Genomic DNA, 27,121 nt, shown 5'->3' with positions numbered 1-27,121 from the left:
TTCAAAATGCTGCTATTTCTGTGTATGTTTTGAAAAAGTACTGTTTATTATAAAGTGTGTTGAATCGGGAGTATGGATATTCAGGGATTTACATGTTTGTAAGAACCAAGGAAAATTGCAGAATCTCCCCTCTGGAGATTAAATCAGTTTGGTGAATTTGGTTAATAAACAGTATTTCAAGTTGGTGATTATAATAAGTCTTCAGAGGCAGAAATCCCTTCACCATAATCTCTTTATTTACAACTCTAACGGCAGTCCACAGAGTGCAATCAGTCAGCCGTCTATCTTCGGGAGTGCCAGAGGAACTGACACTCCCGGTTAAATACAAGGAAAAGACTCCCTGATTGGCTCATCCATTGACTCCTTAATCGGGGTGTTCATATTCCAACAGGCCGATCTTAATGGCCTAATTGAAGTCATTACAATGGTGCTTTTGGGTGTCCATTTTTGTACATCATCAGATTTTCCAATTTCATAGAATTAGATGACTTCCTTCATGACAAAGAGGGATAAGATTTTGGAAACAAGTGAGCCCTGTTTAAAGGTCATATAATGTTATCTTATTAATTTAAATGGTTTGAATTTAAACGAAACAACCATATATTTTTGAAACTCTGACGGACTCACCAAAGCCAATGAAAGTATTAATGTAATCAGATTTCCGAGTGGGTGAGAGTAAAGTAACATACAGGTTCGACACTATGCATACCCAGGATGGCAGTGCTGTTGATTTAACTGCAAAAGCTAGGCACAAAGTAAGAACTTTAGCATTCTCCACATATCTGGAATTTTGCTGAGCAATGTAATTCTGACTGAAAAATCGAATATTGACTGTTCTATACATTTGGTTTCAGTTTGATGTTGCAAAAACACCAGGGAAACATTTATTCATAGGTATATGAATAAAACTCACAGTTCCTGAAGGAACTAATTCAAATCATGGTAGTTTTTTTTAAAGATGAAAATGTAAGTCAAGTAAAAGGATCCAGAGCAAATTAATTCACAATTGTCTAAGCATTCAAAGAAATTCTCCAACTCCCTTGCCTAAGGACACAGTGTCATAGTAGGATACAGTTCCTCAGGTAATATCGTCTTTCCAGTTACTCCATGAGTAACAACGGATGACTTTTACAAGAGTGGGAATGGGATGGTGCATATTGCTCGCAACAACCACGCCCCCTCCTTCCCACAGTCACCCCACAATCCCTAACCTCACATCCTGGTAGAAAATTTGGTCACAAATTAACTGATTCTATAAAAATTTGCCTCACAGCAATAATATGCTAGGAGCAGCCTAATGAGTTTTGAGTGGGGCTTCTGCCATGAGGACCATGAAGTCCCACCCATTAGCCAGTGTGATTGGTTGACAGCTGAATCATCCCAGCAGCACCAGAAGGAAGCTATAGCTACAAAAGAGTTACGAGGAAGAAGTGATATGGATTCCATAAGGTATTTTGAGTCTTCTTGGGTGGGGATGGGTTGGGGACGCAAAGGAGGGGAGGAGAGGAATGTGGGGGTGTTGGATTTTGGAGGCAGGGTGGCAGACACAAAGAAGGTGTAGAGTTGCCCCTGATGTGTACAAGCCTGCCCCCCCCAAAGGAGGTTCTGGAAAAATAGGCCTTAAAGCCTAGGACTAGGGGTTATTACAGTTGAGCAATATCTAACAAGAAAAACAATGAGAGAGCGGCAGAAAGGAAAAATAAAAAGAACGTACCGGAAAAGGAATTGCATGATATAAGAAACATAGATAATAGGAGTAGGAAGAGGCCATTTAGCCCTTTAAGCCTGCTCCGCCATTCATTAAGATCATCCACCTCAATACCCTAATCCTGCTTTTTCCCCATAACCTTTGATTCCATTTGCTTACTTGGTAAGCACCGCAGGTAGGGTTCTGGAGTGTGCCCTGTGCTGGGGCAGAGCTGTGAAATGAAGCAAAGCAAAGTAGTCTTCAGCCACTTAGTGGAATTCCCGCTGTTTTCAGAAAATAAGGTTTCATTCTAGAGCTTCTGATATTTTGCATAACGGTGTGTGAGAGAAGCCCTGTGTCATATCTTCCCAGTAAGAAGCCTCACAACGCCAGATTAAAGTCTCACAGGTTTATTTGGTAGCAAACACCACTAGCTTTTGGAGCATTGCTCCTTCATCAGTTAAGTGGGAGATCTGTTCATAAACAGGGCATACAAAGACAAAAACTCAATTTACAGAATAATGATTGGAATGCAAATCTTTACAGCTAATCAATTCTTAAAGGTACAGGCATTGTGAGTGGAGAAAGCATTAAGCACTCTTTAGAGATATGTATTTCCTTCGGCAACAGTAGGTGCCTTGTGGTAATAATACTGGGTTTTTCATAAATTAAGAATCTACTGGGAGAGTTGCCTTTCAGAGTGTTTATTTGTGAGTTTAAAAAAGTTGAAACTTTTTGGGAGGAAATGTTCTATAAAATTAATTTTAATTGTGTAAATATAATCTTGTGTGTTCACATTTCCTTTTAATATGTTAATAATTGCTTTAGCTAACTATTTAAAATCATTCAAATTAGGGCACCTGACTTCAGCACACCTATCTTCTCATAGTAAATTACCAATCAAAAATCATTATGATAGCTTGACATACTTTCCTTTGGGATTTGGTCAGCATGACAATGGTGGATGAAGGGTGGATCCCTCGTACTCAGGAACTCTGATCAAGGAACCCAGCATCAGAAGGAGGAGGCCCAATAAAAGCCAGTCTGTTGCCTTTGCTTCGCACTCCCTTCTCGCCCTCATTAACAAGCCCCTCCCCATGACCCCCATCCTGCCTGAATCATTTCTATCTGGGGATGTATGCATGTTCACTCCTGTACGGCTGAGTGAAGTGAAGGCAGTGATACCATTCATGGTGACACTGCTGGTATTGGAGCGCTGCTGACCTCTGATTGGCCAGCAGCTCTTGGGGAGTTGGGATTTTTGCCCTCCGGATTCAGTGGGATTTCCAGTACAGCCCAGGTAAGTGTCTGATGACCTGACTAATTTCCTCAGGCCTCAGAGAGAGAAGCGATACGGGGTCCCCACCAATCCACAAAGTGTGGGTGAGACTCTCATCACCCACTTTAAATTCTGCCAATAATCTTATCTAAGACATAAGACACTATAAGACATAGGAGCAGAATTAGGCCACTCGGCCCATCAGGTCTGCTCCGCCATTCAATCATGGCTAATATTTTTCTCATCCCTGTTCTCCTCCTTTTCCCCATAATCCTTGGTCCCCTTATTAATCAAGAACCTGTCTATCTCTATCTTAAAGACACTCAATGACCCGGCCTCCACAGCCTTCTGCGACAAAGAGTTCCACAGATTCACCACTGTCTGGCTGAAGAAATTCCTCCTCATCTCTGTTTTAAAAAAATCGTCCCTTTAGCCTGAGGTTGTGCCCTCTGGTTCTAGCTTTTTTTTTACTGGTGGGAACATCCTCTCCACGTCCACTCTATCCAGGCCTCGCAGTATCTTATAAGTTTCAATAAGATCGCCCCTCATCCTTCTAAACTCCAGACCCAGAGTCCTCAACCGTTCCTCAGACGACAAGCTCTTCATTCTGGGGATCAACCTGGAACTGGTCCTCCAGTATAAACTGAGGTCCCATCTGCCCTCTTAGGGGTACAGGAAAGAGCAAATGAAATTCTCCAGATGGCCTTGTGAATATTGATTCCTCAATTAGCACTACCAAAACTGATTAATTGGTCATTTATCTCATCAGCTTTATAATCAGCATTTATTTCAGTATAATGGGAGCTAAAGATACAATCGCCAGGCCCACAAAGTGCCCACAAGAAGCATTGGGATAGTTACCCTTTGTATCTGCTGATCAATAATTTTATCTCTCTAAAATATGATAGAATAAACAGTGAAGTGGAAAGCCTGACTTAAAACCCCTACTGGATGCGAAGCAAGTAACTGTGAATCCATTATAGATAATGGAACATTTTACTACTTAGGAGTTTGTTGGACTTCAATGAATGAAAGTTTCTCCAAAATTCGACCTTTGAAAACACTTCTTGAGGAATTTTATTTTGCCAGAGGTATTTTTGAACTCTGGTCGTAGTTTCTCTGGGTGTGCAGTTACTTTCGATGGGATCAGTAATCCCTAAGAGCTTTTTTTTTCATGTTATCACATGGCAAGCCTGTCTTTAATGAAATGTGTTTAGGCTGGGGAAATAATTACTGGAATCAATTTCTGAATTCCGAATGCAATCGCTTTTGACAGATGTTTCTAATCATTATTGAGTAATGACACAGGACAGTGGTTGCTAATTTGAGCGCAATGAATCACACTTTTGTGCACAAGAGAAATTATTGCATGACACCAAAGAGACAGACAGTTCCCTTGATGAAAAACAATAATTAGGTGATTCTGTGAGGTAACCTAATATCACTTCCCAAATTACTCGATAGAGTTCCTGTGTTACACTGTCAAACTCTGGAGATCATTCCTTTAAATGTAATAACTGTTACACAATATTCGACTTTTTAAAAATAGATTTGATATGGGACTGTTTGTCCATAACTTCAAAACATTTTGCTTCAATCAAGATATCAAAAGATACCGAGGGCAAAATCATGGTTTAGATTTAGCTATTGCTTTCTTGGGACTCCTGCTCTTTGATTTAAAACCCAAGTGATATATCATGTTGTTTGAAAAAGAGTAAAAGATGAAGTGTGCCCTCACATATCAATGACATCAATGGAATGGATTGTTTCTTCAGGTTACACCATGAAGCTGGAACATGATATGGTTGATAGTAAATGGAGATAAACATTGAAGGAAACCAAAATAACATGTCAGTGGTTGTAGGATTGAGCCTTGGGGTTGGAACTGTTAGGAATTGAAGTTAGAAAATGAGGACAGGTTTTGTCCGGATAAGGATGAGTTTGGTCAATGTTTGGTCAATGTAGCAAAGAAATGTAAGCTAGCCCTCGCTCAAGATATTACATTAATGAATAGATTCCAAGTTCTAATCAATAAGACGGGGTAACATACAGTTACTGCAAAAAAGGCAGCTAAAAATCCAGAAAAGGAACGATCATGTCTGCAAGTCATAGAGTGACTCAGGGAAGTGGGTAGTTGAAAAACAGTACCAACAGGATTGTGGGGTTCACCTGAAATTTGAGAAAGACATATTGAGGAAGGGATAGAAGGAATACTGATGGGAATGGGAAGTGACCCAATGGTGGTAGCAGTGCTTCACATAGTAGTAAATAACATAGGGAGAAAGAAGACAGGAGCCCTAAAAGTCACTTACACACAGTGGTTGCTTTCAAATTCAAAGTTGCAATCAATTGTGAGCACTCTGATATCCATTTATTTTTTCTTAAAGGTATTTTCTTTGGTATAGTAAGTGTTAGATTTTCAGATGACTGTCACACTGGTCCCATTGGTTCTCACCACATGGTCCACATTTCTATAACATTCATGAGTTTAGATTCAACATAAAATCTCAGTTGGAAGAATTTGAACATTAAGGAAGAACAAGCAGCTCAGCTATTAAGGATTTTATTGACAAAGGGTTAGAAACAGCATTCTGTGTTACTGTCCAAGTTAATCTTTCTGGGATAGTATAAACCAACCAGTTATTTCAATATTAAAATTTACAGTTGCTGAGAATAAGACATTTTGCACTCAAAATCATACTTCTCCATGATAGCAATGGTGAGAATACTCATTGAGACAAGTCATCAAATTTGTAATTGGTTTAAGAAATGTTCCCTGGCAGTAGTGAAGAAACACAGCTGGGATTTTAACTTCCTGAGGAGAAGATTATAAGAAAAAAGAATTATTTATTTGATGCAAAATTAAAATATATATAAATCAGCTTTATCAATCATGTGTGAGTTAACGTGGAAAATTGGGAGCAGGTGGCAATTAACGCCATTATTCCCCAAATTCTGTGAAAACTCACAGAAGTGTTAAACACAATGGGGTGGGAATTTATCGCAGGCAGCAGCACAGAAAACTAATCTCTGCCACAATAGGTAGCCAGATCTGTAGCTTGTTCCACCCGAGACCTACCACAAATGGGGCACTAAGTTCACAAAACAACTGCAAATCATCTTAAAAGATTTGTGTTTCTCTTTAGATCTCATTTGTCAGCTGGCATATTCATTGAGCTTAGATCACAGTCTTTCGATTTTGAATTACTTGGAAGTAATATAGTTATTTTCACGCCATCTTTGAGGCAGATTGGAAAAGTTTTAATTTTAGACTGTGGTAATTCAATAATTGATGAGTTGGGCAAGTGCAGGCATTCAGTGGTTCATTACAAAGTTTGCAACAGCTGTTTTTGTTTGCCCTGTGGTGCCGGAACGAGGTGTCTGTTTTTCTATATGTCAATGTAGAAATAATAAAGGGAACACAACACATTCCAGATTATTAACAACTATGTGCGATATCCAGATGAACAATGGACACATAGCAATGTGGTTAGAATCAGATATCAGATTCATGTGACAGCAATGTTTGTGTTTCTGTCCACTTCCAGAGCCATTTTTACAAATCAGTGTCTGAGGAAATCTAAGGGACACCTCTGATTACATGTAACAATTAGTTCTAACTTCCTGAGCTGCTGAATGGGGACCAGCTGAAGAGCTGTCAGAGGACACCCAATTGTAGAAAGGATATTATTAAACTAGAAAGACTGCAGAAAAGGTTTACTTGGATGCTACTAGGACTTGATGGTTTGAGTTATAAGGATAAGCTGCATAGACTGGGACATTTTTCCCCTGGAGCATAGGAGGCTGAGGGGTGACCTTAAAGAGGTCTATAAAATAATGAGGCACGTAGATAAAGTAGATAGTCAATATCTTTTCTCAAAGGCAGGAAAGTCTAAAACTAGAGGGCATAAGTTTAAAGTGAGATGGGAGAGATACAAACGGAGCAATTGTTTCACTGCTGTAAGCTTCTATGACCTCTATAACAAAAAATATTATCTATATTGATTTCCTTAACAATTTTTAAATATTGACTGCAGGACCTGTTGTAGGGAGCATAGCAGGCTACTATGATCAGGGAGAACCTGGTTCAGCTGTGGCACATCAGAATAACCCACGCACCTGAATCGCAACTTTAGGAGACTGAGACCCTGTTCGATAGTGGCTCGGGTTGCCATGTTTGCTTCTTTCCTTGGGTTCCTTGCTTGTATGAGCAGTTATCTCTTTAGAGGGTGGGCCAAGAATCCAACTATGAAGGTTTGTAGGGGGAGCAAATAAGCTCAGGATCTTGGAGTGCCTGAGGATGTAGACATCCTAACTGCTTCCAGGATATGTTGTGCACAACTGCAGGATACATTTGTGGTGGTCACAGACTAATTGTTCATTAATGGAATAGAAATCTTCCCTGTTAATGAAGGCTGTCAGCTGTCCTGTTGAAGACTTCATGTGTGCAGTCTATCATGCCTTTCACCTGGGAGGTTCCAGCAATGGACTTTATTTTGCTACCTCCTTCTCTGTGCTGAATTCTGCTAGTTGTTCCCACTACAACCTTCTTCTGTTTCTCTGCAGGAAGTGTCTGCACTTCCCTCCCTCTCATGTCCTCCTCCTCAGTGGAAAACCTCCCTCTTGAGCGGATCATACCCATGGCAGGTTGGCTCACCCAATCACAAGTACCATTCCCTTAGATGCTTCCTCTAACCACCCATCTCACCTCTTTTCCAGCAACCAGATGAAACTAAGGAGGCTCGATCTAAAAGCCCTGACACCTGCACTTGCCCTTATCACTGTAACATGATCTAACTATGATGTCCCAGACTTCCTCTGAAGGATGCTACCTAACCCTGTAACTGCTGAATGCAGTAATGACCTGATGCTTCATTGCAGCCCTGATATATCTGCTGGAGCTGTGCTTCTCTTGTGGCCCTATGCTGTTTTCGGAGCAGGCTAGTAAAATACGGGTCAATTTTCCTCCACAGTTGCCTTACTACATTTTTTTCCTTCTTGACTTGCTGTCTGCCCCTTGTGAAACCTAGACCTCGCACAACAATGTCAGAATACTGTTCTGACGTCACTCCACATAATTTTACACCTCCCTCTCACTGCTAAGATACTCCACAAAGAGATTGTAACATCCTGGCCTTGTTTATGCAACTGTGTGCTCAACTATCCTTAAACTCAAGGTTTGAATGGTTAAAACCATTCTTCACTCACAGTCAGGATTCTGCTGCAGTGAATGGTGATTCAGCTAAGCGCCAAATTCTCTGTCCTCACTGACAGCCATGATGTGGGTATGCCGGCGTTGGACTGGCGTAAACACAGTGAAAAGCCTGACAACACCAGGTTTTAGTCCAACCGATTTATTTGATAATAGACTCACAAGCTTTCGGGGTTAGTCCCTTTGTCAGGTGAATGGAGAGTTCTGGCCTCAGACAGAGCATATAAAGCACAGACAGTTTAGAGATTACTGATTAGAATGCGAATCTTTACACCTAACCTGCTGTTCAAGACCTGAAGTGGCTGATAATGTGAGTGGAAGGAGCACTGATCACAGTTTAAAGAGATGTGTATTGTCTCCAGACAGTACAGTAAGTGAGGTTTTGCAAACCCAGGCAAGTCACGGGGGTTACAGATAGTGCGACATGAACCCAAGATCCCTGTTGAGACCGTCCTCATGTGTGCGGAACTTGGCTATCAGTCTCTGTTCAGCGACTCTGCGCTGTCGTGTGTCGTGAAGGCCGCCTTGGAGAATGCTTACCCGAAGGTCAGAGGCCGAATGCCCGTGACCACTGAAGTGTTCGCCAACAGGAAGGGAACAGTCTTGCCTGGTGATTGTCGAGCGATGTTCATTCATCCGTTGTTGTAGCGTCTGCATGGTCTCCCCAATGTACCATGCTTCGGGACATCCTTTCTTGCAACATATCAGGTAGACAATGTTGGCCGAGTTGCAAGAGTATTTACCGTGTACCTGGTGGATGGTATTCTCACGTGTGATGATGGTATCCATGTCGATGATCCGGCATGTCTTGCAGAGGTTGCTGTGGCAGGGTTGTGTGGTATTGTGGTCACTGATCTCCTGAAGGTTGGGTAGTTTGCTGCGAACAATGGTCTGTTTGAGGTTGTGTGGTTGTCTGAAGGCAAGAAGTGGGGGTGTGGGGATAGCCCTGGCGAGATGTTCGTCTTCATCAATGATGTGTTGAAGACTCCGGAGAAGATGTCGTAGCTTCTCCGCTCCGGGGAAGTACTGGACAATGAAGGGTACTCTGTCCACTGTGTCCCGTGTTTGCCTTCTGAGGAGATCGGTGCGGTTTTTCGCTGTGGCGCATCAGAACTGCCGATCTATGAGTCAAGCACCATATCCTGTTCTTATGAGGGCATCTTTCAGGGTCTGGAGGTGTCTGTCACGATCCTCCTCATCTGAGCAAATCCTGTGTATACGGAGGGCTTGTCCATAGGGAATGGCTTCTTTAACATGTTTAGGGTGGAAACTGGAGAAGTGGAGCATTGTGAGATTGTCTGTGGGCTTGCGGTACAGTGAAGTGCTGAGGTGACCGTCCTTAATGGAGATGCGTGTGTCCAAGAATGCAACTGATTCTGGGGAATAGTCCATGGTGAGTCTGATGGTGGGGTGGAATTTGTTGATATCATCATATAGTTGTTTCAGTGATTGTTCACCATGAGGCCAAAGGAAGAAAATGTCATCAATGTATCTAGTGTATAGCATCGGTTGAAGATTCTGTGCAGTGAAGAAGTCTTGTTCGAACCTGTGCATGAAGATGTTGGCATATTGAGGTGCAAATTTGGTCCCCATGGCTGTTCCATGTGTCTGGATGAAAAACTGGTTGTTGAAGGTGAAGACATTGTGGTCCAGGATAAAGCGGATGAGTTGTAAAATTGCATCTGGAAACTGGCAGTTGTCAGCATTGAGTACTGAGGCAGTCGCAGCAATGCCATCGTTGTGGGGGATGTTGGTGTAGAGCGCCGAGACATCCATTGTGACAAGGAGTGTCCCTGGTTCAAGTGCTCCATGTGTGCTGAGTTTCTGTAGGAAGTCCGTAGTGTCGCGACAAAAGCTGGGGGGTCTTTGTACAATGGGTTTCAGGATGCCCTCGACGTAGCCAGAGAGGTTCTCACACAGAGTCCCATTGCCCGATACGATGGGACGGCCAGGTGTGTTTGCCTTGTGTATTTTTAGGAAGCAGTAGAGATCTCCAATGCGGGGAGTACGTGGAATGAGAGCACGGAGGGTGCTCTGAAGGTCCGGATCAAAGGTCTTGATGAGTCTGTTGAGTTGACGAGTGTGTTCTTTGGTCGGATCTGTGGGTAATTGTCTGTAGTGTTCCTCATTGTTTAGTTGTCGGTACACTTCTTTACAGTAATCCGTTCTGTTCAGGATGACGATGGCCCCTCCTTTGTCTGCTGGTTTGATGACAATGTTGCAGTTTGTCTTGAGAGCGTGGATGGCGTTGCGTTGTGTTTGGGTGACGTTCGGAGCTGTCTTGTGAGTGCGGCTGATGAATCTAGTGTTAACGCACCTCCTGATGGTTTGGGCATACAAGTCCAGTCGGGGGCAGCGGCCTTCCGGGGGAGTCCAATTGGATTCCTTCTTCTTAGGTTGTTGCACTGCGGATCTCTCTGTCGGCTGTTCCGGTTCATCGGCTGTCTCATTGTGTTCGCTGTAGGCCTCTTGGGGTTTACGGATGAACTCCCACAGCCTCATTCGCCTGATGAATTCCTCTGTGTCCGCTGTGAGACTGATGGGATCCATTTTGGTGGTGGGGCAGAAATTGAGTCCTCGGCTGAGAACTTCGACTTCATCTGGTTGAAGTGTGTCAACTTGTCGGACTACACACTTCAACCAGATGAAGTCGAAGCTCTCAGCCGAGGACTCAATTTCTGCCCCACCACCAAAATGGATCCCATCAGTCTCACAGCGGACACAGAGGAATTCATCAGGCGAATGAGGCTGTGGAAGTTCATCCGTAAACCCCAAGAGGCCTACAACGAACACAATGAGACAGCCGATGAACCGGAACAGCCGACAGAGAGATCCGCAGTGCAACAACCTAAGAAGAAGGAATCCAATTGGACTCCCCCGGAAGGCCGCTGCCCCCGACTGGACTTGTATGCCCAAACCATCAGGAGGTGCATTAACACCAGATTCATCAGCCGCACTCACAAGGCAGCCCCGAACATCACCCAAGCACAACGCAACGCCATCCATGCTCTCAAGACAAACCGCAACATTGTCATCAAACCAGCAGACAAAGGAGGGGCCATCGTCATACTGAACAGAACGGATTACTGTAAAGAAGTGTACCGACAACTAAACAATGAGGAACACTACAGACAATTACCCACAGATCCGACCAAAGAACACACTCGTCAACTCAACAGACTCATCAAGACCTTTGATCCGGACCTTCAGAGCACCCTCCGTGCTCTCATTCCACGTACTCCCCGCATTGGAGATCTCTACTGCTTCCTAAAAATACACAAGGCAAACACACCTGGCCGTCCCATCGTATCGGGCAATGGGACTCTGTGTGAGAACCTCTCCGGCTACGTCGAGGGCATCCTGAAACCCATTGTACAAAGACCCCCCAGCTTTTGTCGCGACACTACGGACTTCCTACAGAAACTCAGCACACATGGAGCACTTGAACCAGGGACACTCCTTGTCACAATGGATGTCTCGGCGCTCTACACCAACATCCCCCACAACGATGGCATTGCTGCGACTGCCTCAGTACTCAATGCTGACAACTGCCAGTTTCCAGATGCAATTTTACAACTCATCCGCTTTATCCTGGACCACAATGTCTTCACCTTCAACAACCAGTTTTTCATCCAGACACATGGAACAGCCATGGGGACCAAAGTTGCACCTCAATATGCCAACATCTTCATGCACAGGTTCGAACAAGACTTCTTCACTGCACAGAATCTTCAACCAATGCTATACACTAGATACATTGATGACATTTTCTTCCTTTGGCCTCATGGTGAACAATCACTGAAACAACTATATGATGATATCAACAAATTCCACCCCACCATCAGACTCACCATGGACTATTCCCCAGAATCAGTTGCATTCTTGGACACACGCATCTCCATTAAGGACGGTCACCTCAGCACCTCACTGTACCGCAAGCCCACAGACAATCTCACAATGCTCCACTTCTCCAGTTTCCACCCTAAACATGTTAAAGAAGCCATTCCCTATGGACAAGCCCTCCGTATACACAGGATTTGCTCAGATGAGGAGGATCGTGACAGACACCTCCAGACCCTGAAAGATGCCCTCATAAGAACAGGATATGGTGCTCGACTCATAGATCGGCAGTTCCGATGCGCCACAGCGAAAAACCGCACCGATCTCCTCAGAAGGCAAACATGGGACACAGTGGACAGAGTACCCTTCATCGTCCAGTACTTCCCCGGAGCGGAGAAGCTACGACATCTTCTCCGGAGTCTTCAACATATCATTGATGAAGACGAACATCTCGCCAGGGCTATCCCCACACCCCCATTTCTTGCCTTCAGACAACCACACAACCTCAAACAGACCATTGTTCGCAGCAAACTACCCAGCCTTCAGGAGAACAGTGACCACAACACCACACAACCCTGCCACAGCAACCTCTGCAAGACATGCCGGATCATCGACATGGATACCATCATCATACGTGAGAATACCATCCACCAGGTACATGGTAAATACTCTTGCAACTCGGCCAACATTGTCTACCTGATACGTTGCAAGAAAGGATGTCCCGAAGCATGGTACATTGGGGAGACCATGCAGACGCTACGACAACGGATGAATGAACATCGCTCGACAATCACCAGGCAAGACTGTTCCCTTCCTGTTGGCGAACACTTCAGTGGTCACGGGCATTCGGCCTCTGACCTTCGGGTAAGCATTCTCCAAGGCGGCCTTCACGACACACGACAGCGCAGAGTCGCTGAACAGAGACTGATAGCCAAGTTCCGCACACATGAGGACGGTCTCAACAGGGATCTTGGGTTCATGTTGCACTATCTGTAACCCCCGTGACTTGCCTGGGTTTGCAAAACCTCACTTACTGTACTGTCTGGAGACAATACACATCTCTTTAACCTGTGATCAGTGCTCCTTCCACTCACATTATCAGCCACTTCAGGTCTTGAACAGCAGGTTAGGTGTAAGGATTCGCATTCTAATCAGTAATCTCTAAGCTGTCTGTGCTTTATATGCTCTGTCTGAGGCCAGAACTCTCCATTCACCTGACAAAGGGACTAACCCCGAAAGCTTGTGAGTCTATTATCAAATAAATCGGTTGGACTAAAACCTGGTGTTTGTCAGACTTTTTACTGTGCTCACTGACAGCGGCATTGGGGCATGAATGACTAAAGAATCTGTCCTGGTCACACTATGAAAATGGCTCTTACCAAAGCCACAGGTGACATCTTGTATTGCTGTGATAAAGATAAGCTTCCCCGCTTTGTCTTTGTCAATCTGTCCGCAGACTTTGACAAGGCTGACTGAACCATCCTCTCCAAAATCCATCCATTGTCATTCAGCCGGGTGGGACTGTACTGACACAGTTCCCTTCCTATCTGTCTAATTGTATCCAGAGGATCAGCAGCATCAGCGAGAGGAAGGCAGAGGAACCCAGTTATTATTCAGTCAGTCCTTAGGGGATAAAGAGACAGAAAACAGCATTGTATGATGTAGCAGAGTGAACTTGACCCTTAGCCTAATCTGGAGGACTTTTTTCAATCAGTGATGGACATAATTTGAATGTTTTAATTAGAAAGCTCCTATGTTTAACCAACAAAAATGAAGATTTGGATAAATACCAAGTGAAACAGGCTATCCATACTCAGTCCTAATGTAATAGAAGCAGATCATGCATTATATTACATGAAGATGATGCCTTTCAGATGGTGTGTCCCTGAGCTGTGCAACTATATGATGGTCTTTTGGGATCAATGGTGACCTGTATCAGAGTGCATTGTAACTCATCTGGCATTCTCAACAGGAACCACAGTGCCACAGGTCATATCTGAAGTAAAAGCATTTTCATGTTTTGGATTCAAACATTAAAAATACTCTTTTGGCCAGCACCACATCGATAACTAAGGCAGCAAATTACAGACCTCATAGCTGCCCAAAGTTCTGCTCTCATAAAGATCTGTCAACGTGCCAAGAGATTTCCCAGCAGCAGGATGACGTCTGCAGTAGAAATGGAACAAACAATTCTCTCAGTCCATCCAGTCCATCAAGCAAGTGACAGTGGATGAGTTACAAAGTGAGCAGGATCAACAGATCTCAATGGCACTGGGCATAGCTCACTGAAATGTAAAACCAGCAAAAAAACAGGACAGGGATGGATTTAGGACCACTGCAATCCAAGCACACTATTAATTAAGTCACTGCCAGGACATTTAACTCTTAGAAGCAGTAATAAGTTAGTGACATCCCATTGAAAACAAAGTGCAAGTGCCAAGAGGAAGCATTGTGATATATGCTGACAGTGTTAACACCACATAAATACATACATTGCAGTTAAATTGTTGAGTATTTATGTGTCGGCGGTTCAAAAATGTAGGGCTGCAGCAAAATGTGGGAACGTAGAGAGAGGGAAAGGCAATTTAGCTCTGTGTGCCTGCTCCATCATGCAGTTCAATCATGGCTAATCTGAACCTGAACTCCAATTACCTGCCATTGATCTCTACTGCCTGTTAGCCTTTCCAGATAAAAATCCATAAATCTTAGCCTTGAGAAGTTCAATTCACCCAATATCCACAGCATCATGTGCTTCTGATGTTAACCCTCTACATTATCTCCATTAAATTTACAGCGTCCTGCATTTCCCCCCCAAAGTCTCAGACTCCACAGGATTAGTCTCTGAGGTGCCTTGACCAAACTGCCTGATCTTCTTCTGACCTCTTTCTGAGGTTGAGGTAGAGTCTCCCTTAAGCTGGTGTGAATGTTCTTCTCCGGGTGGCTGTCGAGCTCTCCCTTACTGCTTCAGGATCAGAGTTGTAAGCCCAACTTTCTGTTGGCTTTCTTTCCAAGCACTTTGGTTTCTGCTTTTAGCTTTCCCATCTGTAACAATCCCGTATGATTTTAGTTGTAGAGTTCTTTCGATGAATGTGCCTTATCTCTGTTGGTCTCATACCCACACTCTCTCTCTGGGTTTCAGCATTGGTAACTCATGTGCCCTATGTCTGTGGTTAAAATTACGTGCCAGTTTGTCTTGCTGTTTTTCCTCATTTTTTTTATCCACTCACAGTCATTTGAGACGATATTGTATTTGAGTTTCTGTATTTGAGTTGGAAGATGTTTTCTCAATCTCCTTCCCATCAATAACTCAGATGGTGAGAAACCATTTTATGGTGTGAAGTTCAGTAAATCCGAAAAATTAGATGAATGTCTTCATTTTCCTTCAGTAAGCCTTTAATGGTTTGTCCATCACCCTCAGCCTTTCCATTAGCATGTGGATAATAGGGTGAACTAGTTACTTGAATGAAGGCATATTCCTTTGCAAATTTTTGGAATAACTTTATTAGCAAATTGAAGACAATTGCCTGACATTACAATATCCAGAATGCCATGTGTTGCATACATTCCCTTCAGTAATTGAATGACTGTTTCCACTGTGATTCTATGGAATCTGTTAACTCCAATACACCTTGACTAGTAGTCAATAACACTAAGGAATATTTTCTCCATAAGATCAAATAACATTATTCTTAGGTACTGCCATCGCTTTGATGGAAATTAGAAGTGATAGTGGATCTTCTTGCTCTTCACAGTTTACTGAACATAAGACAGCTGAAAATTATTTCTCCTATAGAATAAGTAAAACCTGGCCACCAGACTGATTTCTGGGCTCTTGCTTGGCATTTTGCTAAGCCTAAATAACCTTGGTGAAGTCATCAAAGAACATCAAATGAAAGTGCACGTGGTATAACTATTGTCTCATTGAAAACTGTAAATTGTCAATGATTGTGGGGCATTTGCACCATTTAAAGTATGGATATTTGCATTTATTATGGGTATAATCTAGCCATCCTTCCAGAAAATAGTCTCTCATCTGGAGATACTCATCATTTTGCTATCATACTTATTTTATTTCCTGCAACATTTTTCGAGTAGCTGGTAAGTGTTGCGTAATTAAGGATGTATGTGCTTCCATCTCCTCAATGAAATGTGAATCCACTTGCCTGGTTCCTTCTGATGGCATCCATGACAATGTATGTGCTGTTGTTTGATATTTCTCTTGAATATACTCTGTTATGGAGTCATATCTCATTAATCTTAGTCTGAAGCACTGGATTCTGGGTGGTCTCATTGCAATTTCTTTCATGTTTAAAAAAGTGACTCATGTCTTATGGTCTGCTTTAATTTTAAGAACATAAGAACATAAGAACATAAGAAATAGGAGCAGGAGTAGGCCATCTAGCCCTTCGAGCCTGCCCCGCCATTCAATAAGATCATGGCTGATCTGTCGTGGCTCAGTTCCACTTTCCCGCCCTCTCCCCATAACCCTTAATCCCTTCTCTTATCAAAAACCCATCAACCCGCTTCTTAAAAATATTTAGCGAGGCAGCCTCCACCACTTCAACGGGCAGAGAATTCCAGAGATTCACCACCCTTTGAGTGAAGAAGTTCCTCCTCAACTCCGTTCTAAACCGCCTCCCCTTTATCTTGAGGCTGTGCCCCCTAGTCCTACTGTCTTTTTTGAGCGGGAAGAGTCTCTCCACCTCTATCCTATCCATCCCATTCATCATCTTATACGTCTCAATGAGATCTCCCCTCATTCTTCTAAACTCTAACGAGTACAAGCCTAGTTTATTCAGCCTCTCCTCATAGCTCAATCCCCTCAGCTCCGGTATCAGCCTAGTAAACCTCCTCTGCACTCCCTCCAGGGCCAAAATATCCTTGCGCAGGTGCGGCGCCCAAAACTGCACACAGTACTCCAGCTGCGGCCTCACCAATGCCCTATACAGCTGCAGCAAGACCTCCCTACTTTTATATTCAATCCCCCTCGCTATGAAGGCCAGCATCCCATTCGCCTTCCTGACCACCTGCTGCACCTGCAAGCTGGGTTTTTGCGATTCATGCACAAGGACCCCGAGGTCCCTCTGCATCGTCGCCTGCTGCAGTTTTTCGCCACGTAAGTAATAGTCCTTCCTACCATTCTTCCTACCAAAGTGGACCACCTCACACTTGCCAACATTAAATTCCATTTGCCATTTCCTGGCCCATTCGCCCAGCCTATCTAGATCCTTCTGCAGACTCTCCACACCCTCCGCACAATTTGCCTTTCCCCCAATCTTGGTGTCATCAGCAAATTTCGACACCCTGCACTCGGTTCCCTCCTCCAGATCATCTATATAAATGGTAAATAGCTGAGGCCCCAGCACCGACCCCTGGGGCACCCCACTAGTCACCATCCGCCAATCCGAATAGCACCCATTGACCCCCACTCTCTGCCTCCTATTTGACAACCAATCCTCTATCCACGCTAACACCCTACCCCCAACTCCATGTCCCCTGACCTTCTGCAATAACCTCTTGTGAGGTACCTTGTCAAACGCCTTCTGAAAATCCAGAAAGACCACATCCACCGGCTCTCCTCTATCCACTGCCCTAGACACATCCTCATAGAACTCCAGTAAATTTGTCAGACACGACTTCCCTTTAATGAAACCGTGTTGCGTCCGCCCTATCAAGCAATTCCCTTCAAGATGCCTCGCAATTTCCTGCTTAATGATGGATTCTAACATTTTACCTACCACAGACGTTAAACTAACCGGCCTATAATTCCCCGCCTTTTGCCTGGCACCCTTCTTAAACAACGGCGTAACATTAGCCGTTTTCCAATCTTCCGGCACTTCCCCGGAATCCAGCGACGTCTGGAAAATAACCACCAAGGCATCCACTATCACCTCCGCCATTTCTTTCAGAACCCTCGGATGCATTCCATCCGGTCCTGGGGACTTGTCCACAATCAGCCCCTCCAGTCTGTCGAGCACCACCTCTCTAGTAACAGTAATGTCATTAAGACCCTCCATTCCTACCACCTTTCCATCGCTAACACCCGGCAAATTATTCACGTCCTCCTCCGTGAAGACAGAAACAAAAAAGTTATTCAAGACCTTAGCCATATCCCCATCCCCTACCACTAGCTCCCCTTTCTCATCCTCTAAAGGACCAACGTTCACCCTAGCCAGCCTCTTCCTTTTTATATATTTATAAAAACTCTTGCTATCCTTTTTTATATTAAGTGCTAGCCCAGCCTCATAGCTTCTCCTACCCTCCTTTATCAACTTCTTTGTCAATCTTTGTTGACATTTAAACCTTTCCCAATCCTCTTCTCGCCCACTGCTCTTAGCTACTCTAAATTCCTCCGCTTTTAATTTAACACTTTCCTTCACCTCCTTCGTTATCCACGGCTTATTACCTCTCTTCCTACTGTCCTTTTTAACCATCGGAATAAATTTCTGCTGAGCACCAAGAAAGATCTCCTTAAAGATCCTCCACTGCTCCTCAGCAGACCTACCTTCCAACGTGCTCTCCCAGTCCACATTCGCCAATTCTTCTCTCATCCTACCGTACTCCCCTCTATTCAAACAAAGGACGCGTGTCCGGGAACCCACTTTCTCCTCCTCCATCTGCACCAGAAACTCCACCATACAATGATCACTCTCCCCAAGAGGATCCTTCACCGGTCCCTAATTCTACCCGCCTCATTACATAGCACCAGATTCAAGATAGCTCGCTCCCTCGTCGGCTCCAACACACACTGTTCAAGGAAATTATCCCGGCAGCATTCCAAGAACTCCTCCTCGAGCCCACCTCGTCCAACATGGGTCGACCAATCAATATGCAGATTGAAATCTCCCATAACTACTGCCGTCCCATTCCTGCACGCCGCACTTATTTGCGTGTTAACAGCCCGCCCCACCTCCAGATCATTATTCGGGGGCCTATAGACGACACCCACCAGCGTCTTCCTCCCTTTGCTGTTCCTAATCTCCACCCACAACGATTCCACGTTCTGCTCTTTGGCTCCGATATCATCCCTTGCTACCACCTTGATACTATCCTTAATCAGCAGAGCTACGCCACCCCCTCTTTCCTCCTGCCTATCCTTCCTAAACACTTGATAGCCCTGTACATTCATCTCCCAGTCCCTGTCACCTTGCAGCCACGTCTCTGTAATGGCCACCAGATCGTATCCATTTGTGTCGATCTGCGCCACCAGCTCATCCACTTTATTCCGAATGCTTCGTGCATTCAGATAAAGCGCTTTCATCCCAGCCTTCACCTGGACCCTATTTGCCGTAACGCCACCAATTGGGACATCCTCGGCCTCTTCCCTTACCTGTACCCTATCCTTAACTTTAGACCTCGTAGCGTCACCTACCCTCGCACCCTCCCCCCCCCTAATTAGTTTAAAGCCCTGTCTATTTTGAATCACAACCCTATCACATAGACTGAAAACTCTTTGCAAGGCCATGTTGTGCCAATGCTTCTTTCTTGATTATGGTTTATCTTTGCCGATAATGAGCTCAAGGCATAGTAAACAGATCCACATTTACTGTCTCTATGCACTTGAAGTAAACATTTACTGTATCTCTGCACTTGAAATAATTTTTTTTATGGCTCACCAGTGATTCCTGTGACATGTACTATATGACCTAAAAATTTGATCATGTGTTTGGCGATCTCATATTCTTCATTAGTGTTAGAATTGCATATTGTAGGACTCTCAGGACTGCTCTAACTTTGCAGCCAGCTCTTCCTCATGGAGCCATTGTTATAATCCAGATCAGAAACTCCAAGCTATTTTTGGAATCAGCCTAGGTAATAAGCTTTGCCTTTGAAATTTACTCACGTGATGCTGGATCTTGCAGCTCTACAACACCTGCTGTGAATTAGTCCTTTGATGGAGAATTGAAACTCTGACTTCCCCATCCTGAAGCTCCCAGCACCCCTTGAGGTAGAGATAGAGCCAATGCTTGCCTCTAACTAGCAAACCACTGACAGCAAAATCTTTACTCCAGAAAGACAAGAGAGGCTACTTCTAATTAGCCAGCAGGATGACATGGTGGCACAGTGGTTAGCGCTGCTGCCTCACAATGCAAGGGACCTTGGTTCTATTCTAGGCTTGGGTCACTGTTTGTGCAGCATCTGCACGTTCTCCCTGTGTCTATGTGAGTTTCCTCTGGGCACTCTGGTTTCCTCCCACAGTCCAAAAGATAAGCTGGTAAGGTGCTTTGGCCATGCTAAATTCTCTCTCAGTGTACCCAAATAGGCACCAGAGTGTGGCGACTAGGGAATTTTCACAGTAACTTCATTGCAGTGTTAATGTAATCTACTTGTGACACTAATAAATAAATTTAAAACTTAGACTTTAAAAAAGTTCTAATACCAGGGAGAAAGATAAAACACTACATCCAGCCTGGAGTCCAAACACCTTCCATTAGCCAGCAGCCAAAACTGAAAATAAAAAACTCTTGTGAGAAAAATAAATTGTCCTATCTGAGCTGTCAATCATTTCCCCCCCCAAACAATTCAAAAGAGTTGTAAAATCCAGGTCAGTGCATTAGGCCAAATTGAAAATAAATAAAAAGCCTATTATATGACTCTAGCAACAAAACAAAAGATATCTGCTTAGGCATATTGGTACCATAAGCAAAAAACAAGTCTGCTTAAAATTACAGAGAACATGCTTAAGATATCTTTCTTAAAGGCATAGTAGTGTCACACCACATGCAGGTCTTCCATTAATGTTGCGTGTTATTTTTTTCTATGCCTTCTAGGATTTGAGATATATCTCCAGCAATTTGATTCTTTGTCCAGAGACAACTGCCAAAATCTGCTGTTTGCATCCAGTTTGGTAAATAAAGTATTCTTGGTTACTTTGGCAGAATCTTCATCCACTGAGGCCATTGAATGGATTTCACATTCCACCGATTTTCTTTTAGTTGAGTAAAATCTACAAGGATTCTGATTGAGCCATTTGGGATCATAACCGTTACTGGGCACCATTTTATTGAAATAATGACTGGTGAGATAATTCCCTGCAATAGAATCTTCTCAATTTCACCCTTGCTTTTGTCCAAGAATGGGTGAGAGACTTTCCTTGGTGTAAAGAGGCAAACTGGATTTAAGCTCTTGTGTGATATAGTGCTCAATCTTTAGTTTCTCTTGGTGCATAAATAATTTGGGAATTTTATTCCTGATTGTCCTGTTGTAACAGCAACTTTATCCATTTCATAGATCAGCTTTAATTGTATGCATATCTTTCTGCTTAATATAGAGCTTAGTATTGATTTTGCATGACTTAGAGAGGTTGGATGATTTCTCTATCATTATACTTCAACATTGCCATGAGTTAACCTTTGACTTTCAATGTTGTCTCTCCAGATCTTGTAACTTGATAGCTGAGGATTGCAATGGAAACTGCTTGAGGCATTTTACTGATAAAACAGAAACCCCTGCTTCTGCCTCTAGCTTAAATTCCGCGGGGAGTCCATCCCCTTTAAGACTAACACTTCAGCATTTATTTATTGTATCATTTCTCATTCTGAGAGAGGTTATATCCTCTTGTCGTGATTCTTTCACTTCTTACATGTGGCTTTGGTATAACATTTTCTCCCACTTCTTACAGTTACAGCAGTTTTAAATGACAGACAGTTTTGAAGTGGTTTGTTTTTTGACAGTTATGAGAATCTGCTCCACCTATTAGATATTCTTCTCACTTGTACAGTTTGTTGCTGCAACTTTGACAACAGTTCAAGATGGCAGTTTTTGCACTCCTCCTCATTTTGGCAGGCTTAAACTTTAGTGCACCTCCTTTCTTATGGCCTATGTACTGAATGTTCTCACTTGATCTTCTCCATGTGAACAAATGCCTGATTTTTTTTGAAGATCATTTTGCCTCCTGATTTGTACTGCTTTTCTTAATGTTAAATTTTCTCTTGCCTGTAAGAGTTCTAATAATGCTTCATCTAGGACCCCAACTACTATTCAATCACAAACCAGTTCCTCCCTTCAAATTCCATAATACTAGTTCCTTGCCAGCCTGTATATGTTATTGATGAAAGAATCCTTGCCTTTGTCTGGACTATGTTTTATTTTGGTAAATTTTGCCCTTTCTACAATTACATTTCAGCAAATGCTGAAATATGAATCAAGTACCTCCAGGACTTCTTCATAAGAAGCTTAAGTCTCCAACTCCCTTCCTTGCTGTCACATCATCAGCAATAGATCCAACCATATAAAGTAATGTATTTTATATGGTAATGTACTTTATAAAAGTAATGTACCTTTTTGATCTATTTTGGTAGAAAACAGAAGCAGTTCTGTATCTCATGAACCTCCTTCTCCAGTTCTCCCAGCTTTAAACCAATTGTGAGCTTTCAGAATTCAAAAATGGCTCTGGGAATGGCAGTGTGGATTCCATGCTTCTATTAAACTCTGGAATTGTTATCTACTGGTGTTGCTTGCTGTTTTGAGCCCGTGCTTACTGGTATCTGGTCTCTGAGTCTGTGTCTCAGTTTGCACCTGCAAAACTCACAATACTCAAACATTTTGGTGAGTTTTGAATCTGTTCCTTTTATCTTTCTTTCAAGGATCTCTTGACTTGCCAGGTCTGTAGTTGTTTCTTAAAGTTTTCAGGGTCTTTTTACTCACTGTCTGCCAATACCATATTTAAGTAAACTGTTTGCAGCTTAGTTGGATTTCTTTGAGGCTTCTCTGTTCTCCCAAAATAAGCTGCTCAGAACTGTAATTTAAGACAAGGTTTGTTTGGGACTTGTCTTGTTTTCCCAAAGTTAGCTGCTTGAGACTGTAGTTTGTTAAAGTCATTACTCTTTACTGACAGCTATTGCGTAGATATTGAGTCCTGTGCATGAGGTTGGAATTGCTGCTTCCACCAGATCACAGTCACTCAATCTTGTGATGTTACATCATTATGTGCTACTGATGTTAATTGTAGTGTTATGGTGTTAAGGATTGGAAGGGTTAATTTTCAAACGAATCAGCAACACACAGTAAAGATCTGAATTTCTAACTCATTCTATTAGCAGCTGAATCTACATCAATGTACCTCTTGTTTAGGTAATTATTCCCATCCAGAGGGTGTATGTTTTTCACTTTTTGACCTAATACACTTTGTGTGCTCCAAAGATGTGTGTGGGTTAGGTTGATTGGCCATGCTGAATTGACCCCTTGTGTCGGGGGAATATCAGGGTACATGATTGGGGTTGTGGGGATAGGGCCTGGGTAGTATTGCTGTCCATGTGGGCTTGATGGGCCGAATGGCCTTCTTATGCACTGTAGGGATTCTATGATTCAGTGGTTGGTGGGCTGCACATAGAAAATTTTATATATTTTATTTCTTTATCACTGCTGCTTTTCTTAAGATGTATTTTACCATCATCACTGGCAAATAGTTTTGGGTCCCTCTTACCCGGTGAGGTATTACAGTTCTGCCAAAATAAACAAAAATTTCGCTGGTCCACCACATCTGCTGGTGGGAGACATGCCATAACGGCATTGTAAAATCCTGGCCTCTAATAGTTCTTTCCACTCCCAGAATATTCATAATCTGTGCTGTGCTCAGTTCGAGGTTTGGGGCATTGGTAGCAGCCAAGTGGGAAAAAGCTTAGTAGAAGATGTCTTATGTTTTGTGTTGATTTAAATTTCTGATTCACTGTTGAATTGCATGAACAGATAAGGCAAATCATCTAGTTTTATTTGTCTTTTGACAGTACACTGCTTGATGTATTTTATAAAATTTAATGCTGTTATGAACGCATTAATCTGAAATTTTAATGTTATTGCTAAAGTAGTTCACAAAGGTTTTTTGTATAAATATGTTAAGCATTGCAATATCAGTGGAAATTGCCCCCTTCACGCCACTAGTCAAAAATCAACAGTCATGAGTTTATTCAGTTTCTGCTATCTAAAGTGTACTGGGCTGTGGCTCAATAGTAACATCTGGAGTCAGCATGTTGTGGCTTCAAAATCCAATTTGAGCACAAAATCTGGGCTGACCCTTCATCATGTTTCAGTCTAATATTGAGAGAATGCTGCATTGTTAGAGGTGCTGTCGCTCAGATAAACCATTCAACCGAGGCTCTATCTGCCTTGTAAGGTGGATAGAAAAGATCCCATGACATTATTCCAGGAAGAGTAAGGAAGTTCTCCCTAGTGTCCTAGCCAATATTTATCCTTCAACCACCATCACTAAAACAGGCTGTCTGGGCAGATTTCTGAGTGTTTATGGAGGCATACGGGATGAAAATCCTTACATCAAAACAGTGCCTAAACCTCAGAAATGTTTCATTTATTGTACAGTGATGTGAGACATACTGAAGTCAGGGAAGGTGCTATATAAGCACAAGTGTTTACTTCTGTTAAAAGTCATTGCAATGGACTGGAAACAATCTGGGAAAATTTCCCATCAATGTTTAATCATAATTGGAAGAATCTGTCTCAGACTTTGGGTAACAGGAATCATTTAAAAATATTTCTTAATTCTGAGTCCTTTATTTAAAATGTCCAAATATTCCTAATGTTCTTGCATTATCTCTTCCTAAAGTACATTACAAGGAAGCAATCATTGCTTGCATAACTGTTACAGTCTTCCTTTATGTAAATGTACCAATCATACACAGGGATTGGTGAGAGAATAATGTGAGCTCTTTATTTGAAGATATGTCTATATCCAGATAAAGTTAACTAGGAGGCTCAGAACAGCACATCTTATCTTTTCCCTACTGCTTGCAGATTGACTACAAGTCGCAAGACAGCCTGTCAAGTTGTGTAATGATTGAGAATAGTGTAAGATACAATCCCTTAAAGCTGCATGCCATCATATTAAACAATAACAAGTCACCAGATTTCAAGGTCATTCATTGTACATGAATTTGCTTGAGTCATTTCTGTGATATGATAAGGTACCAGATAAATACAAATTATACTTTGCTTCTGACAAAAGTGATTAACATATTCATTTGAAACTCTCCCAATAATTTTAATAAAAACATTGGAATGGGCTGAAAATTCAATAGTGCCAGTTTATGTGCGCAGGAATTGTTACATGTGATTACCCAACATGCGATTGTGATGATGCAGTCTTAAAGGTGATCTATCTGGAGATAAGCACTGGAAATGTCTCAGAAAATTTTCCTCACAAGAAATAAGCAGGACAGGATGAATTAATCCAGTTTGCTGAAGCAGCATTAGAGGCCAAACTCCAGGAGTTGGAAAGACGGGGAGAAGTCATGTTTCTGCAATGGGTTGTTCTCAAGGAACATGCAGCCAAGGGAATTGGAGCAGACAGTCTTAGAAAGTATTTCACCCTCATTCTGCAATCTAGTATGATGCACAAGCTGCAAATAGTGTCACTATGGACTTCTTGCTTTACAACCTCAAAGTACTGCCTGGTCCACCAGTGCGGCTTCACAAAGGAGGGCATGAATAAAAAAAATGTGCGGGTTAGGTTGATTGGCCATGCTCCTTACTGTTAGGACGATGTCAGGGAAATTAGTAGGGTAAAACTGTGGGGTTACAGGGATAGGTGCTGGGTGGGATTGTTGTTGGTGCAGGCTCAATGGGATGAATGGCCTCCTTCTGCACTGTAGGGATTCTATGATTCTTTGATTCTATTCTAGAAGTGGTCCATTGAAGGAGAAGCAGCGTCACTTGATCTGACATTTGCAGCTAATACCTCAGACATCGACACTGTATGCATTTTAAAAGGTAGTATGGAGGTGGCATCTTTACATCATGAATCACCAGGCACAGTGGTTAGCACTGCTGCCTCATAGCGTCAAGGACCCAGGTTAGATTCCGGCCTTGGGTCACCGTCTGTATGGAATTTGCACATTCTCCATGTGTCTGCATGGGTTTCCTTTAAGTGCTCTGATTTCCTCCCACGCTCCAAAAGCGGGTCAGCCATGGTAAATGGCAGCAAGGGTTATGGAGACACAGAAGGCCTTGGGTGGGGTGGTCTTTCAGAAAGTTGGTGCCGACTCAATTGGCAGGACGGCCTCTTCCTGCACTGTAGGGATTCTAAGATCTTATGAAGGTACTGCAGGCAGAAAGTATTGTGTATTGGAGCTCCCTGGAGAGAAAAGTCACTGATGAATTCTATGACAGAGGACTTGGATGAGAACTTCAATGGGGTAGCATTTAGGAAAAGGCTAATGGGTAGTTTTATAGAGATCCTTGGTGAAGTGGCAAGACTGCCACTGAGCCTATTCTCACTGTTACGGAGCATAGAAGATTCCAGCATTTGGCACAGGATTTCACACAACCAAGGTTGCAGCTATTACATTTAAAGTAAGTGGATTGATGCTCTGTGAAAATAGAGGAGAAAAGCATTTCAGGTGATTTGTGAAGTCTTGCACACAAAAATTCGATGGATAATTTCAGAACATTCTTTATTGTTGCATGTTCTTTTACCACAAGAGGGCAGCATTTATAATGCTATTGGCATAATTAGCAGACAGGAATTGGACATCACGTTGTATTTAGTAGCTGCTGGAGTTAAGTAACTGGAACTCAAGGAAGTCAGCCACATAATTTAATATAAACTACTGCTGACATATGTTGGGGTACATGTTAATCTTTATCACCTGGGTGTGAAGCAACACCTGGCTGAAATCTAATTGGGAAGATTACAGCCCCCCTTTTGATTTGATTTGATTTGATTTATTATTATCACGTGTATTAGTATACAATGAAAAGTATTGTTTCTCGCATGCTATACAGACAAAACACACCATTCATCAAGAAGGAAAGGAGAGAGTGCAGAATGTAGTGTTACAGTCTTAGCTAGGGTGAAGACAAAGATCAACTTAATGCAAGGTAAGTCCATTCAAAAGTCTGACAGCAGCTGGGAAGAAGCTCTTCTTGAGTCAGTTGAGTTTTATAGAATCATTCGGACTTTCTTTAGTTTAAATGGAGAGAAAATCAGGTGAGCTCTGTTCCAAGTGAGTGAGCATCCCCGCAAAGTTTTCCTCTTTGCCCTCTGACCAGGTGATATTTAATGCCCAGTCATTGAAGTAAAAGATCAGCCTAATGATGGATAAAGTTATTCTGTGTCCCACAGAGTACGCAGGATAAATGTTTGTTAGAG

This window comes from Carcharhinus amblyrhynchos, chromosome 1 (genome assembly GCF_965287045.1).
Source record: "Carcharhinus amblyrhynchos chromosome 1, sCarAmb.v2.hapA, whole genome shotgun sequence".
Classification (NCBI taxonomy): domain Eukaryota; kingdom Metazoa; phylum Chordata; class Chondrichthyes; order Carcharhiniformes; family Carcharhinidae; genus Carcharhinus; species Carcharhinus amblyrhynchos.
The sequence above is the reverse complement of the archived record's forward strand: the minus strand, read 5'-3'. Positions refer to the sequence as shown.